The sequence below is a fragment of the Populus nigra genome, chromosome 11, assembly GCF_951802175.1.
Source record: "Populus nigra chromosome 11, ddPopNigr1.1, whole genome shotgun sequence".
Taxonomy (NCBI): Eukaryota; Viridiplantae; Streptophyta; class Magnoliopsida; order Malpighiales; family Salicaceae; genus Populus; species Populus nigra.
Genome location: NC_084862.1, coordinates 12,467,815 through 12,487,594, shown reverse-complemented (window position 1 = coordinate 12,487,594; position 19,780 = coordinate 12,467,815). Strand labels below are relative to the sequence as shown.

The window sequence follows — 19,780 nt, the reverse complement described above, 5'->3', positions numbered from 1 at the left end:
AAAATTTTATTGATTCTAAAAAAAAAAAGAACATCTGACATCTTGTTCTTTTAGGGAAAAGGTCTTGTGTAGGAGTCACCACTTAGTATTATGGTCACTAGGAACCCTAACCGGTCAACAGAGATTCTATAGTACGGGACTGATTACGTAAAAGGGAAAATATTATCACTCTTTAAACATTCTGCCTGAGGCAGACTGCATTACTGATTTTGTCTTAAATTGCTAAATGTTTATTAGTTTATGCTATGATGATTTGCTTATAATATTCCTGACTCTAGCGTCAGTGAATATTCGACTACGGATACTTCCAACTCTGGCGTTGGTAAGTATTACGTAACCCAAAACAAAAAGGAATGGTGTTGTTGACTCTAACTCTTTAAATAAACCAATAAAAATAAATTTAAATATATGCATTCATATTTTTTATTTTTTATTTTTTTATTTTTTGGGGGCTGGGCCCAGCTCAGCCCATATGGATTGGGCTTGACCCAGCCAGCCCGGCCCGGTCACTGACCCAAGCCAGTGACCAGGCAGTTTTACCCGCAGGCATGCGTGAACTGCTCACGCACGCCTGTTATAGAAACATGCAATTAAAATGCAGGGAGGGAAAACGCAACTTACCTGTCGCTGCACTTGAAGACGAGGATGACAACTAACCAGCGTTACTCCTCTATGTTACTGCTTTTTGTCTACTGGTTTGCTTCTGTTCGTTCACCTCTGTTTGCATTTCTAGGTCTCCCTTTTGTTGTTCGTTCCTTCGTGTTGTGTGTTCTTGCTCGTCCCCTGTGTTTTTTTTCTGTGTTCGTTTTTTCCTTTATCGTCTCTTTGTTTTATCTCCGTCTTCCATCTCTGGTGTTGGAGATGGAGAAGGCAGTGATCCCTTTTCCTCCGTGGCCTTCTCTGGCTTTTATAAAGCCAGAGGACGGCCTCTGTTTATTTGAGAAGAAACAGGGGAACGAAAGTCTGCTACCCTGGTTTCTCTCGGTTCCCCCCCTGCTCAGGACGAAGGAGATGGTAATAAAGGCATGACGTTCTGCCGGTTGAACGTAAGCTCCCTCTGGTTTTTCTCTTTTTTTTCCGTTTCTCTTCCCCCTCTGTTTCCCTTTTCTCTGTTTCGTTCGTCCTCCTGGCTTTTTTTCCGTGTTCCCCTAGTCTTTTTTCATGTTTCTCCTGTTTTTTTTCTGTGTACTCCCCTTTTGTGGTTCTTTTTCCCCGTCTCTCTAACCAACCCCTGTTTTTTCAGTGCTCTTCTGTTTATATAGTGCCCGGCGGGTTGGTAACGGGCGGTATGCTGAGGGTCGACCACCATTAAGGCGCCCATAACTGCAGCCAACAAATGATTACTGCTGCAACACTTCTCAGCCTTTACTGCAGAAAACAGTCACTGGCTTAAAGAAGAAGAAGATGAACAACCTTTCACAACGACGCCGTTTGGAGACAATAGGTGGCCATTTTACATTTTGACCTGTGCAGTTTCGAAAGTCTTGTAATTAAGCCCCTGGTTTAAACTGTAATTGGCCCCCTGCATTTGATCGCCATTTTCAATGGAGTCCTTGGATTTTAATTTTGTAATTTTGACCCCAAACTTTAATATTTCTTTAATTAAGTCCCTGATTAAGTTAATTCCAAGCTCAATTAAGTATAAAACTTGTCAATTCTCCAATTAAACCTTTGATTGGATTAATTAAATTAATTTCAAGCTAATTAAGTCTCAAAATTTATCAATTCTCCAATCAAACCCTTGATTGGATTAATTAAATCAATTTCAAGCTTAATCAAGTCTCAAAACTTATCAATTCTCCAATTTAACCCTTGACTTGATTAATTAAACTAGTAAAAAATTTAATTAAATCTTTAAACTTCCAATCATGTTGCCCTTAACCCAAATTTTAATTCATTCTTCATTTATTTCATTTTTACTTGTTTTTCATCATTATTATTTATTATTTTTTTCATCATTTTTTTCATCATTTTCAGTAAATAAAATTATAATAATAATTAAAATAAAAGAGTAAAAAATTGGGTTATGACAGCAGCTACAAGGAAGCGAATGAGATATGGAGCAATATGGTGACAAAGTATACTATCGAAGATGTGAAAAAACAAAAATTTATCACTGGAAAATTTATCCAATGGGAAATAGTTGATAAAAAAAATATAAAAACTCAAATTAAAAAATACCATACATGAAAACCAAAAATATCAACATCCCTAAAGGATTCGTTGCTGGAATATTGATAAAAAAAATTACCCAACTCATGGAGTGACTACAAACAACAACTCAAGCACAAGTATAGACAATTATCTTTGATTGATCTTATCACCCACATCATTATTGAAAACACAAATAGAAAGGAGTTACAAGCTACTAGGAAGAAGGAGATGACCACTAAAGCAAACTTAGTAGAATGGAGCTCACATAAAAAAAGTATGAGCATAAACTTAATAATAATAATAATATTAAGTCCAATGGTAACAATACAATATGTTCAAACCCAAACCCAACAATTTTAAGAGAAAGGGAAACTATTTTGTGTGTGGCAAATCTGGCCACCATGCACCTCAATGCCGAAATAGAAATAGAAACAACAAGCCTCCTAAAACTAAGGTCAACTTGGTTGAAGGAGAAGACATAATTGCTGCGGTTGTTTCTCAAGTCAATATGGCGACCAATGAGAAAAATTAGGTGGTAGACTCTGGTGCTAGTAGGCACATGTACAAGTAAATAATTCTTCTCCACCTATACACCTTTTAAGGATGGAGAAGAAGTACACCTTAAAGACTCAAGAATTGCAAATGTTCTTGGAAAAGGCAAAGTCCTTCTGAAATTGACTTTGGGCAAAATATTACTTTGAATGAGGTGTTGCATGTCCCTAATATAAGAGCAAATTTGGTCTTTGTGGCTTTGTCATTTGAATATGATAAGATTGTAATGACTAAGAACAATGTATTTATGGGGAAATGATATTGTAACTAGGGATTTTTTGTACTCAATGTTGCTAATGTAATGAATGAAAATGAATCTTCTTCTACTTACTTGCTTGACTCTATTGATCTATGGCATAGTTGAAGAACTTTAAAAGAAATGATGAATGTTATGCTAGTTAGTTCTTCAGCACCTAATAATTTATAGGGTCAAGCTATTTTATTTACATGTCATTTACAAAATAGAATTCCTTATAAGAAAACTGGCTTAACACCTTATAAATTATTGAAAGGTTGTTCTCCTAACTTAAAATATCAAAAAGTGTGGGGGTGTCTAGCTAAAGTTATGTTACCTGAACCAAAAAAGAGAAAGATAGGTTCAAAAGCTTCTGATTGTATGTTTATTAGTTATGTTGCAAATAGTGCTACATTTAGGTTTCTAGTTTTGAAAAGTGATGTGCTAAATTACAATACTAATATGGAAACAAAAAATATAGAATTCTTTGAACACATTTATCAATTAAGGTAGGAAACCAATTTTCAAACTTTCATGTGTTTATTTTTCATTAAAAAAGTTGGTCAACGGAAAACACTTTCCAGTTAAAGAAAAATCTGGCTTGGTTTTCAGGAAAATGTTTTCCTTTTATTTTAGGTGGAAAATACTTTCCAGAAGTTGTGGAAAATTTAGAAATGTTATATTATTTGCTGATTATATCAAATTTGATTCTCAAACTTTTTATTGCTATATAATTTGTTTTGAATCTTTTTTTTTTCAATTTCATCCCTTAGAATTTGATTTAATTTGATTTTTATATTAACTTTGGTTATCATTTTTATGATTATTATTTGCTTTTCTCTTATTATTTTTTTAATTGAAATTTTTTATCTATCAAATTTGATCTTCATTCTTTTGATTGTTACTTATTTTATTTGAAATAATTTATGAAATTATAATTATAATTATTTTAATTTCATCATCTTTCAAAAAATTTTATTTGTTAGATTTGATTTCTAGTATTTTGATTGTTATTTATTTTATTTGAGATAATTTATGAAATTAAATTTTTTTTCAATTTCATTCTCATTCAACTTTTAAATTTGTAAGATTTATTCCTCATTATTTTAATAAACTTGAAAAAAATAAAACATTAAGAAGTTATTTTCCAGCTTATTTTCCATGACATAACTAAACACTAGAAAGTGTTTTCCAACTTATTTTCCATAACACTACTAAATATCAGAAAAATAATTTGCTTTTCAAGAATTCATTTTCCAAGGAAACTACTTTTGAAAAGGACACTATTTTCCAGCAAACAAACAGTATCTAAATGAATAGATTTCTCATGCACCTGTTAATGATAATAAAGTTGATGAAACTCACATTGAGGAAGAGAGGAGTAAGAAACAAAGGAAATAAACTTTCTTTGTGAATGATTTTTTTCTCTTAACTCGTAGATAAGGATCCAGTGACCTACTCCGAAGCTATCTTTTCTTTTGATTCTTTGTTGTCGATGTCACTGAGAGAAAGAAAAAACTCTGGTGCTGCTACAACTAGGAGGAAAACAAATACTATTATTGTTGAGGAACTGTTTATAGTGTTGAGGAGAAAAGTTGCCATGTTGTTCTCCACAGCTGAGATAAAGGAGAAGAAGTGTAGCTACTATCGCCTATCCGTTGCTAGATTATAGCTGGAGACCAGTGTTGTGCTGTAGGGGGTGTTTTGATGATTTGAGGGTAATTTTTGGGTTTATTTGGGGATGAAAGGATTAAGGAAAGGGCTGATGTAGTCATGGCTGGGAGGTTTGTTCATGGCAGTGCTCATCTCCCCCTCTAGGTTGCTTGAGATAGGGTTTTGTGGTATTTTTATAGGAGAAACAGGGAGGTTCTAAGGCTCATGGATTAATGGGATCGCGACCCTTGATGTTGAGTAATAGATCCCAACCATTCATTTAAGCTAAGGATAAAAGCTTGTCTTGCTCTACAATTAACAAATGTAGGACACAAGTTATTTTTACAGACAGAGCTGCGTTGGGTAGTGTTTTTTGGAGTGAACTGCAGGTGTTGTTAGTGTAATAAGAGTTGGAATTTTATCTTAGAGTGAAGTACAAGTATCAAGGTGTAAGTTGACATAAAATTTGTGTGGTGTGGTACAGAGTTGAGGGAGAAATTATGGCTAAAATGTTGGTATTTGAGCTTCTTTTCTTTTGTTTTCGGGAAGAAGATAATGAATTCTAAAATTAGTCATTTTCAATTTGGTCTATGAACCTTTAAAACTTTGCAATGAAGCCCTCAATCAATCCTAATCTTTTATATTCCTTTCAATTTCACCCTTAGACTTCTTTAATTGCACCCTCAAATTTTAGCGCTTTTTACAAAGTTCGTTCCTGGTTTTGAATTTCTTCAATGTGGTTCTTAATTGAACTTCATACTTTGAATTTCTTTCAATTAACCCCATGATTGCACCAAATTAGCCTTTCAAAGTTTGAATTGTGTCCCTAGTCTTCCAATCTTTGCGAATTGATTTGAATTAGGCCTCTAAACTTGATTTTTCTTTAATTGAGTAATTGATTGAATCTACAAAACTCATTAGCAGCTTAATTAAGTCCTTAAACTTAATTAATTCTTTCAAATTTTTCCCAATTGACTTTCAAACTTAATTTTTGCTTCAATTAAGTCCTTAAATAAGTCAATTAAACTTGTTTGAATAATTAAGTCCTTTAACTTAAGTAATTCTTCCAAATTTGGTCATGTTTGGATCTTGACCTGAATTTTCTTTCTTTCTTCATCTTATAATGTTGAAATCTCCTAATCTGGCCATTCTTTTGGTATTTTGGCCTTTTGCAACTCAAAAGCTTATATCTCCTCGTGCCTCGAAAATACTTTTGGATTTTGAATTTATATTTTTTATTTATTTTTGAATATGTATTTTTACAAAACAACTTTGGGGGATCCAAAATTGAGTTATGACAATTCTTTTGAGATAAATAAAGACTCTTGCAATTGCGTTCTAGTGATTCATATTTAGCTTGTTTGTATATCGTGATAACTTGCATAAAGTAAAACCTATATTTTGTCTTGTATAATACATTGCATATATAAGACTTCCAATGGTACTAGTATATTTTAGTTGTGCTACTCTTTTATCACTAATTCAATTAACTTCACACTAGAGTCAAATGGGGGTATTGACCTCTTTTATATTGAGATGCTTAAACTTATTAAGCATTTTCTCAATATTATGTGACTGATTAAGTGCATAACCACTACTATGTTTTTTTAACTTTAATATCTAAAATTATATCTAATTCACCAAGATCTTTCATTTTAAAAATAGAAGTGAGATACCTTTTGGTTTCAACTTGTCGCACATCACCCGCACGACGTCCGTTTTGGCGATTTTTCTTTTAATTTTATTGATTTGTTGGGAGTTGCCTCCTAGTATTTAATTGAGGGCTACTAGGAAACCCAGGTGTACTGATCTTGTCAGAGATTCACGGGTAAGGGATTGGTTGTGGTTAGGAAAGGTATTAGCACCCCTAACGTTCCCTACCTAAGGTAAGTTGATTTGTGGCTTTGATGTGATAAAGAAGTTTTAAATTTTTTTTCTTTTCATCGAATAATAGAAATACAACTTACGTGTAAGTTCATAATTCTTGACCATGAGAAAATCAAAATATTAAATTCTTCTTTATTTTTTTGCGATTTTATCATAAAAAAACATTCATAACAAAAATAACATCCATAAAACAAATACAAACACACACATTCAGCTTTACTATATTTTTTCTTTTTTCTTTCCTTTTTTTTACATCCACACTACAAATTATAAAAAAAAACTAAATAACAATTACATTAAACAATTTTAAAATTTAAAAAATGGAGCCCAAAAAATTCAGGAACAGTTCTGAGATGCATTCTGGGTCCGCCGGAACAGTAGTGGCGCGTTGCTCTACGCACCACCGCCACCAGCGACCCGTGGATTCACGAGTCGCCGCGAAAGCAACTGGGAAACAGGGCAGTCAAGATTGGCTTCTTCTCCTCTTCCCTTCTGCATCGGCGGCGACGCCGTGACCTGCAAAACAACAAAAACGCAACAACACAGTCGATTCTCTCCTTAGATCTATTTCTTCCTCTTTTGGATCTGCTTCTCTCTCCTTCTTCTTCAGATAGCAGATCCACTATGAGGGGGGGAGGCCACTGTGTTAGGCCAAGGTGGTGTGTCGCTGCTGCTGGAGGGTCCGGCTTGGTTGGGTAAACTGGCCGATGATGGTGTAGAAGGATGAGCGGCAGACAGATCTGGGGCCGTGGGCGCCACTGTGCTTGGGCAACTGCTGGAGGAAGAAGGTGGATCGATTTGGAATTTGTGGTCGCCGCTGTGCCGGGCTGCTATCGGTCAATTATAGTGGAGGCCGGTGGCGGTGCTGAGGTGGAGATATCGCCGGGGAAGGTCGGTATGTGGTTCTGGTGTTGCTTCTCTATCATCGGCGGTGGAAGGGTTGAGGGAAAACTGAGAGAGAAGATGGACGATGGAGGGGTTTAGCTCCCTAGTTCTGTAAAAAGGAAAGGGAAAATCCATGGAAATCGGGGGAAGAAAGCCGATGGGTCGGCTGAGAGAGGAGAGGTCTGGTAAGGTGAGGGAGCAGCCGATTCTGGTTTGTGTTTGGATGAGGGGGGTGAGCGGCGACTGCTTTGGGTAGAGGGCAAGGGAGAGTGGGAAGAGATGGTGAGCGGCAACTTGGTGTGAAAGAGATACAATTAGGGTTTCTTTTTTTTTAAAAAAAATCCCCCCTCTCTTAAATGTGTTGGAAACTTCTATCTATAAGCCAAAAAATGTTGCTAGGTTTTCAAACTTGGTTCCTCAACTTCTTCTTCTTTTTTTGTAAATTTGATTTTCTTAATTTTTTTTATTTTTTAAAAACGAGCAATATCAACGTCGACTAAAAAATGAGGACAATTAATAATTTTAAAAATGACACGTGAAAAGTTGAATGCATTCGAAAGACCTTTGAAAAATTTAATTTCTTTTTTAGACGACGTTGAAAATGCTAAAAACGATGCAAATACATTAAAAAAATATTTTTTTTTTGGATTTTTGTTGTTTTTTACTATTTTTGGATTTTTCAAAAATTTTATAAAAAAGGTGGGTCGAGACCTTCTTGGCAGACTCGCCGGGCTGCTGTAGCTTATTATGAACATCTGCCCGCTAAGACTAAGAAAGTGGCCAGAAAAACTTTCAATGCCATGGATAAGAACGGAGACGGGCAAATTAGCCTACGAGAATACGTGGACTAGCTCAAGAAAAACAAAGCCGCAGATTTCACTCATCAGAGCTTGTTTACAGCGCTGGACAAGGACGGCAATGGAAGCTTGGATTTTGAGGAAGCAATCGTCTTTTACTACATCATGCAGAGTGGAAGGGCTATAATTTGCCAGTTTTGTAAGACGTTCTTGGCAGAAGCATACTTCAGTTGCTCTCAATGTTTCTTCAATGACGATTCAGATAGCACCTATGAAATTTGTTGTGCTTGTTATGGTGGTAAAAATTTCACACACCACGGTGATGCCATCTTCTGCGATAACTATACTTTACTACGTCAAAGCAGGAGCGTGATACAAGAGGCCCCCATAAAGGTAATTAATTTTAGAAACTAAAACAGTATAATTATTTCTTTACTATTTATTACAATACATTTGCCTAAATTCACTGATACCTCATTGCTTATGGAGCATTACTCTCTTTTTTTCATTTTGATAATCAATTTTCTTTTTGCTTGAAATTAATTTTAGTGATAATGAATTTAATATCCTGTTGTCCTAATTGTTGTGTGGCTTTTATTCTATAGCATAGTGATATTAATGGAAAATTTTTTTATAGTTTGGATGTTACCAATTAGTTTCACGTAATTTACCCATAACAAGACATTAGTATCTAATCATCATGCTTTGTTATCTTTAATTTCAGAAGCGAAGAAAGGTGCTTAAATCCCATAAAAAGACACTGCTAGTTGCAGAGATAACTGTTGGTCTTGCAGGCATAACTGTTGGCGCTGCTGATCTTGCATCAAAATCTGACTGTAGCATTATGTGAAATAAGCAATGACGCATTTATCATCGTCAAATGCCTCCAATCGTACAGTAATTGCTGATGAGGTAAGAGGAAATGACTGGAAACTCTTCAAGAAAAGCTCACATCCAGTAGAGAACAAGCTCAAGTTACTTTTATATGGAGTTGAATTTTTTGTGTTGCAATTGTATTCTCATGCAATCGATCTCCATATTCTGATGTGTACTTTTGGAGGGCATTGTGAATTTGTTACTTTAATCTTAAGCTGTTTTTGTGTAAATCATGTAGTAAATGAAGCTTATCTAGTAAAATCATTGAGCACCATCACAAGTGATTTCATTGTACGTTAGTTTAATTCTAGTTAGATTAACTCTAAATAAATATATAGACATGACTGTTGGATCAAATGAGATACTTATCGTTTGTTCATGTGTTTAGATGTATTGAGATAAACTAAAATGACATGATTGAGATAAAAAATAAATGATTTTGATAGAAATCTAGACAAATAATAACTAACATATATTTTTGACTTATTAAAAAAAATGGACACATACAAAGTTTAAAAACTAAAACAATCACTATTGTATCATAAAAGAATAAATATTTTTAATGCCATCATTTTGAACTTTCCTATTATATTATCATGAACAACTAAGCAATAAATGACATGTACATATAGGAATTATATCACACCAGACCTAGTCACTACTTTTTTCCAAGGAAAAATGATATAATGACCTACAAATAGGGAGGAGGGTACGCTCCCATCTTAAGATGGAACTTGCTTATCATATTAGTAGATACAACATTAGTAGATGCACCATTATTCACAAATCTTCTCATTTGCATTATAATGAGTGTAAAAAATATTGCAACGATTCAGTTTTCACTTTCATCATTATTATGGAATGTTATTATGTATATATATTTATCTTGTATTTACCTTATATAGGTTTCTGATCATGTGTATTAGACTACATGGTTAGTATCATGTACAACCCTACATCTATATATATATATATATATTACAGAAGGGAGTGCTGCTCATCACATATCACAGCCTCCATAATATTTTCCAATACTCCTTCTCCCTTAACTTCAACTTGGTATCAGAGCATTATATTCAAAAGAGCTTCCATCGGCGCCTCCGTCTTCTTCTCATGGATTCTACTACAGCTCAATCTTCATCTCTTCTTACAACAAACATGCCAGCTACAACATTCCCTGTTCTCCCTGCTCTTCACTTATGCAACCTGCGTCAGTTTTTTCAATGGCTCCTCCTGGATTTTTTGGGTCTGCACCTATTCCTTCTATTGGATGCAGCTTTCCTCTAACAATAGCAGCAATACCTTCCTCTGCACTGATTGTTTCGGTACTGCCAGGACTCCCCTCTGCAGCATCAATTGTTCCCAACACACATCTTCATGGTGCTGCTGTAGTCCCTCTCTCAAATACTCATCAGGTTATCTCCTTGAAACTGACCACCAATAACTATTTGTACTGGAGAATGCAAATAAAACCATATTTGTTGGGTCAGGGTATGTATGCTTTTGTTGATGGATCTTATCCTTGTCCTGCACCCTATGTGACTGCCACCGATACAGCAGCTCCTTGTATAAACCCATTCTTTCTCTCATGGAAGCAACAAGACCAATTAATTATGAGTGCCCTCCTCTCTTCTTTATCTACTAAAATTCTACATCTTGTGGTTGACTGTGACACATCTCATAGCATATGGTAGACACTTGAAAAATCCTTTGCTTCACCGTCACATTCAAGGATTATGCAGTTACATGGTTCCTTTCAGGATTTGCGTCAGGGAGATGTTCAGTTAGCACTTATCTGCAGCGAGCTAAGGTTCTCTTTGATGAGTTGGCTGCTGCTGGTCGGCTTCTCTCCTTAGAGGATTTTAATCTTTATGTATTTCGGGGCTTGCGCAGTGATTTCAAAGACTTAGTGACCAGTTTGTCTACACGAGCAGAACCCTTATCATACTCTGATCTTCACAGTTACCTGCTCACTCACGAATACCTGAATAAGAGCTCCCTTCAATCCACTCTTGGCTCTCCTATGACAGCACCTCTGCTGCCCACACCTTCACATTCCACAGCTTCAGTATTCTCAGTTCAGCGTGGTGGTTTTGGTGGTCCTTCTGGCCATTCCTATCGTGGGCGTGGGCGCCACCGAGGTGGATGGAGAGGCTACCATGGTGGTAACCATGGCACCTCTGGATCTGGTTGGCAGCAGATGTCTGGGTCTAGTTTTCATCATGGTTCCCGTGAGTCTGGGACTGGTTGGCAGCAGCATTCCCGTGGAGTTTCTAACTCCAACCAAAATTTTCAAAATGTTAAACGTCAATTGTGTTATGGTTTTGGGCCTTCAGCCAAATACTGTTCTCAATTTACCTCACAGCATTTGCAGGCTACTGCTAACTTGGCATTTCAAAATCCTTAGCTCTCCTCTGCAGGTTGGTTTCCTGATACGGGTGCTAATTAGCATGTGACACCGGATCTCGCTAGTATGACGAGTTCAGAGCCCTATCTTGGCAGTGATCAATTACATGTCGGTGATGGTAAGGGACTGGTTATATCACATATTGCTCAATCTAAACTCTATACTCTCAAACACACTTTTATCCTATCAAATGTTCTGCATGTACCACATATTAAAAAACCGCTATTGTCTGTTCAGAAATTTTGCATTGAGAATAATGTATTTTTTGAAATTCATTCATCTGTGTTTTATGTTAAGGATCTAATAACCAAGGAGGTGCTCCTTTCCGGTCAGAGTAGCGATGGTCTATATGTCTTATCCGAGTCTTCTGCAACGTCCGTACCTCAAGCATTCCTATCAACGTCTGTGTCCTCCACTGCTGATGTTTGGCATCATCGCCTTGGGCATCCTAGCTCTCGTATTTTAGGGTCTCTAGTATCAAATAATAAAGTTGCATGTACTTCCAGAGTTTTTAATTTTAATTGTTCATCTTGTCGTTTAGGAAAAGCATTGCGTCTGTCGTTAGGCCTTACTGGTCATAAAACTTGTGCTCCTCTTGAGCTTGTTTTCAGTGATGTTTGGGGACCTTCCCCTATGTTATCTACTAATGGTTATCAGTATTTTGTGATTTTTGTGGATGCTTATACTAAATATATCTGGTTTTTTCCTTTAGACGCTAAGTATGATGTGTTTAAAATTTTTCTTCAATTTCAAGCTCATGTTGAACGACAATTCGCCACCAAAATTAAATCTGTCCAAACAGATTGGGGTGGTGAATATAAGAAGTTAAACACATATTTTAAAACCATTGGCATTCATCACCGTCTAATCTGTCCTCACACGCATGAACAAAATGGTACTGTTGAGCGTCGTCATCGTGATATCGTTGAAACTGGTCTTACGCTTCTTGGTCAGTGTAAGGCTCTGTTAAAATTTTGGAGTTATGCTTTTGAAACAGCTGTCTATCTCATAAATCGTATGCCTACTGCTGTTCTAAATGGTTGTACACCTTTTGAACGTTTGTTTAAATCTTCCCCTGATTACAATTTTCTTCGTATCTTTAGGTGTTTATGTTTATGTTTTCCTTTACTTCGTCCTTATAACCGACATAAACTAGATTTTCGCTCTTCCCCGTGTGTGTTTCTTGGCTATAGTTCCTCTCATTTGGGTTATCGTTGTTTTGATTTGTCATCATCTCGTATGTATATTGCATGGCATGTTAAATTTCATGAAAATACATTCCCTTTTGCATGTTCTGAACAGACAACTGCCTTGCCTTCTCCATCTCTACAAACAGCCCTCCCTGCCTTCACCGTTTTTCCTACTCCCATGCCTTCTCCATCTACCCCATTTCTGCCACCTTCTCCAACGCCTGCTCACAGGGTTGTTGCCTCCTCTCCTCTACCTTGTCCCGTGAGTAACAGTCCCTCTACTTCATCTCCACCTTACGCTACTACTGATCACTCTCCAAGTATGGTGTCTGTTTCTCTAGGTACGGTGATCCCATTGTCAGTGGCCTCCTCTCCTATTGTGGTTTCCTCTCGGCCTCCTGGCAGTCCCACATCAAGCTCTTCCTCTGGCTCTCCTCCTGCCTTGCGTCTGGTAGTTGATTTATCTAATTTTAATCTTCAGCAGGTTTCTCATAGTTCCTCAACTTTGCCAGCTGACTCCTCTCGCAGCCACCACATGAAACTTCGTCCTCGCCAGCCCAAAGAGGCGCATCTTAGTGTATCTCAGTCATCTGCTACCATGTGTCCTGTTCAGTCCCCTGCTACCGTGAGTTCTTCTTCTCCTGAACATGAACCTCTCACGTTCAAAGACGCCTCTCAACATTCGGCATGGCAGCAAGCTATGCAAGATGAGCTTCGGGCTTTGCAATCAAATGGTACGTGGACTCTAGTTCCTTATTGTTCCTCTATGAATGTTGTTGGCAGTCGCTGGGTCTATAAAATCAAGTAGCGAGCGAATGGTAGTATTGACAGGTATAAAGCCCGTCTTGTGGCTAGAGGGTTCACTCAACAAGAAGGAATCGACTACCTTGAGACTTTTAGTCCAGTTGTTAAGCCTGCGACTGTGAGGTTAGTACTTACTATTGCTGTGACCTATGGGTGGTTTATTCATCAGCTTGATGTTCACAATGCTTTCTTGAATGGGATTCTTCAAGAAGAGGTGTATATGGAGCAACCACCTGGTTTTTCTCACCCTACTCTATCATCTCATGTTTGTCACCTGCATAAATCTATCTATGATTTAAAACAGGCTCCCCGGGCATGGTATACCAGACTCAGTGATTATCTCATTTCTCTTGGTTTTCGTGCCTCTACTGCTGACACCTCTCTGTTTATTTACTATGATGGCCATGATCTCATTTACTTGCCTGTGTATGTGGATGACATTCTGCTTACTAGGAACAATTCAACTCTGTTATGCCATTTGATTACCTTACTGAATTCTGAATTCAAAATCAGGGATTTAGGCTCTGTGCATTATTTCTTGGGGATTGAAGTCACCAAAACTGCCATGGGACTTATGCTCTCACAGCATAAATATACTCTCGATATCATTAGGTGAGCCGGTATGTCTTTGTGTAAAGCTGTTGACACACCTGCTTCATCCTCATCTAAGTTATTGCTGACCTCAGATACTCTGTACTCTGATCCTACCCGTTATCGACAGATTGTTGGTGCTTTGCAGTATCTCACTTTTACTCGCCCGGATATCTGTTATGCTGTAAATAAAGTCTGTCAGTTTATGCACTCGCCTACCGATGGTCATTGGTCTCTTGTTAAAAGAATTGTCCGATACCTTTAAGGAACAGCATCTTATGGTCTACACATCACTCGAGGGTCCCCTCTTTCCTTACATGGTTTTACAGATACTGATTGGGCTGGTAGTCTTGATGACAGAAAATCCACCGGTGGCTACTTGGTATATCTCGGCAGCACCCCTATTTCATGGAAGTCTGGAAAACAATGCACAGTGGCTCGTTCATCGACTGAAGCGGAATATAAGGCTCTTGCGGATGGTACTGCTGAGATTTTGTGGATTCGGGCTCTGCTGTCAGATCTTCATTTTTCCACTAATCCTATGACTATCCTTTGGTGTGATAATTTGGGTGCTACCTACTTGTTTGTTAATCTTATCTTTCATGCTCGCACTAAGCATTTGAAGTCGATTATCACTTTGTTCGTGATCGCGTTACTAAAAAGGAAATTGCGGTTTGGTTCATCTCCTCCCAGGATCAACTTGCTGATATGCTTACCAAACCTCTTCCTCATGCGTCCTTCACTTATTTTCGGTCCAAGCTTCATGTGGATTCTCCTTCTTCAGCTTGAGGGGGCGTATTATGGAATGTTATTATGTATATATATTTATCTTGTATTTACCTTATATAGGTTTCTGATCATGTGTATTAGACTACATGGTTAGTATCATGTACAACCCTACATCTATATATATATATATTACAGAAAGGGAGTGCTGCTCATCACATATCACAGCCTCTATAATATTTTCCAATATTCCTTCTCCCTTAACTTCAACTATCATGAACAACTCTCAAACTTCTCTGAATGATAAGCAACTCACCTTGATCAACATAAATCACTTTATTTTCTAGATCTGATTCAATCAGCAAATCATCTTTGCTAGCTATTTCTTCCTCCATAATAGTATAATTTTGTAATTTGAATAATTAGAAGCAATATGTTTCTACCCTTGACATTTAAAGCACTTATTTGAATTAAATTTGAGTAACCTGTTGCTTTACAACCAACTCCAGCATTTCTCTTCTCTAGTGCTTTGAAATTGGAAGACTTTGTTGTTGTAGATTTCTTAGAGAATGAAGTACTCTTCTAATTGAAAAAACTCTCCTTAGATGTTGATTTCCAACAAGTCTTTCTAATCTCTTTTTGTTGTTTTTTAACATATAAAACAAGTTTTCTCGTATCATTGAATGTCCAATAAGGTTGTAACCAAACCATAATAGAAATTTTTTCTTTTAACCCACCCAAGTATAAGGCTATTATTTGCTCTTTAAGCATAACAATAGCACACTTAAGCATGAGCAATTCAAATTCCATAGTATACTCTTCAATGGTTAGTCTAGATCTCCTTAGATTGAAACTTGAGAAAAGTCTTTGGTTGATAGTGTTCGGACAAGAACCTCCTTTTATGCCCCATTTTCATCTTCTCATAGGAGTTTATTTTGTTTATACCCTTGTAAACCCTTTTTTTCTTAAGATTCTCCCACCATAATGAAATATATTTTTTAAGCTTAAAAGCCACAAACTTCACTTTTCTTTCATCAAGACACTCTATGGAATCAAAAACTCTTTCAACAGTTTGGAGTCAATCAATGAACTCGTTAGATTGTATTTTTTCCTTGAATTTAGGAATATCTACTCTTACATCAAAATCTTGATAATGCCCTTCAATTCCTTCTTCGATGTTGAGAAACCATCACTAGAATCATGATTTTTTTTTTGTGATAAAAGGATTAACATCCTTATTATTATTACTAGAAGAACCAATTTTTTAGTTATTCACATCATCGTCATCTCAATTCATCATTGTCCAGATTTTCATATCAATTTAGACAATCTTGTAGCTGCTGGATTTGCCTTATCATTTAAGCCATTTTAGGAGCATGAATGTCCCTTTTAAATTCTTTCACTCTATGTCCAAGGATAGCCATGGTTTTAAATCCTAATCTCTAATACCAACGTGACACCCAGATGGTAGGAATATAAAGTATAAATAGTTCACTCCAATAAATGATGGTTTATGCTCACCATTTTAAAATACAAAATCAAAGAGATACATTTACAAATAACTAACTACTCTAAATATACATATTTTCTCATCACTTTAGTTATATAGAGCTAAGAGATAAAAGTTCACAACTCAAAAGAAAATATAGAACTGAATAGGGTGTCAAAAAGTCAAGTCAAAGACTTTTACTAAAATCTTCACCAAATATGGTTAATACATGATTCAAATGATTATTATATACTTGGAACAACCCTCAAAGTCTAGGGATAAATCAAAATAATATAATTAAGACTGAAATAAATTACTTTAAAAAAAATCTAGACAAATAATAACAACACATATTTTTTACTTGGAAATACAAACAAACATATAGAAAGTTTAAAAACTAAAACAATCATAAGTTGTACATAACTTCAATACATAGCTAGATAATGTAAAAAGATCACATTTTGAACTTTAAAATCACATAGGATAAAATTATTTTATGTGCAATAAAAAGATACAAAATTTGGGCTCGATTAAGTTGGCTCGTTAGATGATAGTAAACAACGTCAAAAACTTTATTCATTTGCATTCCAATGCAAACTCAAGTATCTCACATCAACAAGACCATTAGAGAACACTTTTATATAAGATTAGAAAAATAATAATAATAATAATAATAATAATAATAATAATAATAATAATACAAAGAAGTAGGCTATAAATGAAGAAGTGATTTGTGCGTGGCTTATGCCAGGGAAGGGAATTAGGGATTCATAGCTGACAATAATTTGTAGTCATGTTCAGAAATGAGGACCAAATATCTGTTAACTTTTCTTATGTGTAAGCATTTCTTTGTGCCTACCTTATATGGTTTTCTACTAGTGAGCTACATCTGAAACTATAAAGAATAAAAATAAAGATTTACTCTGACTGAGTAACAGAGGTGGATTCAAAAAAATTCCTTGGAGTCACTAAATCTACAATATCCTTTTTAAGTACGTGACTAATATACTAGAACAAACATCATTTCCATGGATATATATGTTTTCATCATTCTCGTAGAAAAACTAGCAAGAACTATCCATACAAAACCTCGTCAAGGTTTTTATCGGACTGCTAATGCATTTTTGCATCAATTTATGTACACGCAGATGTCTTTACATCTCGAAACCAACTTCCATTAATTTTGTTTGGTACGTGAGAAGTTTGACCAGTTCCTTCTAAAATGACAAATACCATAAAAATAATTACCGCAAGAAGTTGGAGACTTAAATTCGAAGTTGACAATTATTTCTCAATTTAAGATGATAAAGATTATTATTTTTTTCTAGATAGCAATGTTTCTTCATTACCAGAAAATTTAACAACACTTACGAAATATTCCGTTGGTATAAACAAACTAATTTTGTTGGTATAAAAATCAACAATAGACTTGCCAATGACACTACAACATTTAACAGTTTTACCAACAAAATATTTCTATCGGTGTGAGATTACCGGAAGAAATTAAATTTAATTATATATATTCAACTAATATCTATATAAATTCATCTATAACAATTAAAATTCATGAAAACAATCAAACACCCTATTATGCAATAATAGAGTAAAATTGAGATAAAACTATTAAATTTAATCCTATATATTCAATTAACATTTACAATGCAAATTCAACAATAACAATTAAAATTCAACAAAATATTCAATTATTATGGCAATACAAACAATAAAATAGACAACAAATTAAAAACAAAACTATAGACTTTAGAAATGAAAAATGCTTACCTTAATAGTGTGTTTATTTCTAGACTTTATTTACGTACAATACAAAAAAAACAAAAACAAAACAAAAATATATTGTTAATAAAACAAAGAAAAGATGAAAAAAAGAAAATGATTAAGTATATTGAATCACAATACATACCTTTTAATTAGTTGAAGATGAAGATACAACTATAGAGACAGATTACAAGAAAAAAAACGAGATGTTTTGAAACGAAAAAGAGGAAAAAACAGATGAAACGAAGGAGAGAAAAGAATAAACTGAAGGGGCTCTTGGTGGGAGTTATACTGCAATTTTTTCGACGGACTTACCGATGGACTATTAAATAATATTATTTTAATTTGTCCGTCGGTGATTCCATTGGTGAATTCACTTTAAAATTTTGAATTTCACACTAAAAATTTTAAATAACCCTCTAGATTTTTTGCAATCCATCGGTGATGTTGTTACCCATTTTTGGGTCCTCACAAAAAAAAATAAGAAAATACAAAAAATCAAAAAAATATAGTCGGGAGAAATCCAAAAAAATAATAGCAATGAGAATAGGATGCCAGAGCGCCTAAAAAATGGTCAGAAATTGGTTGAGGAGGTTGAAAAATACAAAGATTGAAATTTGACAGTATATATTTGACTGATGAGAACCCTGTTGAAAAAGAAAATTCAATTTGAGGAGAAAAGTCCAAAATCAGATGTTTATGGGCTCAATTGAATTTTATTGAAGGTTTAATTGAATTTATGAAGGGTTTGATTGCAAGAAAAATTGATTTTTAAGTGAATTTAGGCTTTAATTGAATGAAATTAAAGTTCTGAGGTCAAATTACAATTTGTAAGAGTTAATTTGGTCAAATCATGGGCTTAATTGTATGAATATTGAAGTTTGATGGCCAATTAGGGACTTGATTGAAGAAATCCAAAACTAAGGACCAAATAGAAAAAAGTGCGCAAATAAAGTGATTGATTTGAAAAATTAACATTTTGGCGCCTTTTTTCTTTTAAATGAAATGGCGTATTTTGTTCAAATGATGTCATTTCATTGCATTGTTCACTTAAAAAAAACAAAAATGATGCCGTTTTGAACGGCATAATGGGTCTTCTTCTTCCTTTGGACATGCATAGGCAGGGGAAGAAGAAGATTTTCTCCCTTGCATTTTCCTGCACCCTCTCTCTCCTTCTTGCCCAAACCCTAACGCAACCCACAACCCTCACCTGCAACCATTATAAAGATACAAGAGACCCATGCCCTGCGAGCGGCTCTAGGGCGGCTGCACAGAGGCCGTCCCAGCCACCCTACCCTATCCCATGACTAGACAGGACAGGGTGAGCCTCTCTTCCTCTGCCTATAAATACTGAGAGGCAGAGAAGAAAAAAAGGGGGGGATGAGAGATTGATGTAAGAATTGATTGAGATATAGAGGGAGAAAGAGAGGAATGAATGAAAGAAAATAGAGAGAAGGAAAATAGGGAGATTGTTTTTGAAACCAGAGAGAAAAGAAAAGAAAAACAAAGGGAAGGAGAAGAGATAACCGAAAAATCAAGGGAAAAAAAGAGAAAGAACGGGGGGAAATTTGGAGGAGATTATAGAGGAAAGAAACGAAAAAACAGAGAGGGGAGATTAAAGAGAAAACAAAGAAAGATAGGGGGAGGTTTGAGAGAAAGAAGAGAGGGAAGAACAAAAAACACAGGGGGACTTGAAAGGTGAAAGAACAGAGAACGAGAGATGTTATAAAAAGAACAAAACATGGAACAAGAGGAAGA

The 19,780-nt window shown here is 35.5% G+C and overlaps 1 pseudogene; it reads left to right on the top strand.

Annotated features, from left to right (window-relative positions):
* The first annotated feature begins 7,204 nt into the window (after nt 1–7,204).
* On the top strand, nt 7,205–9,145 carry LOC133668107 (uncharacterized; annotated as a pseudogene).
* Nucleotides 9,146–19,780: the final 10,635 nt, after the last annotated feature.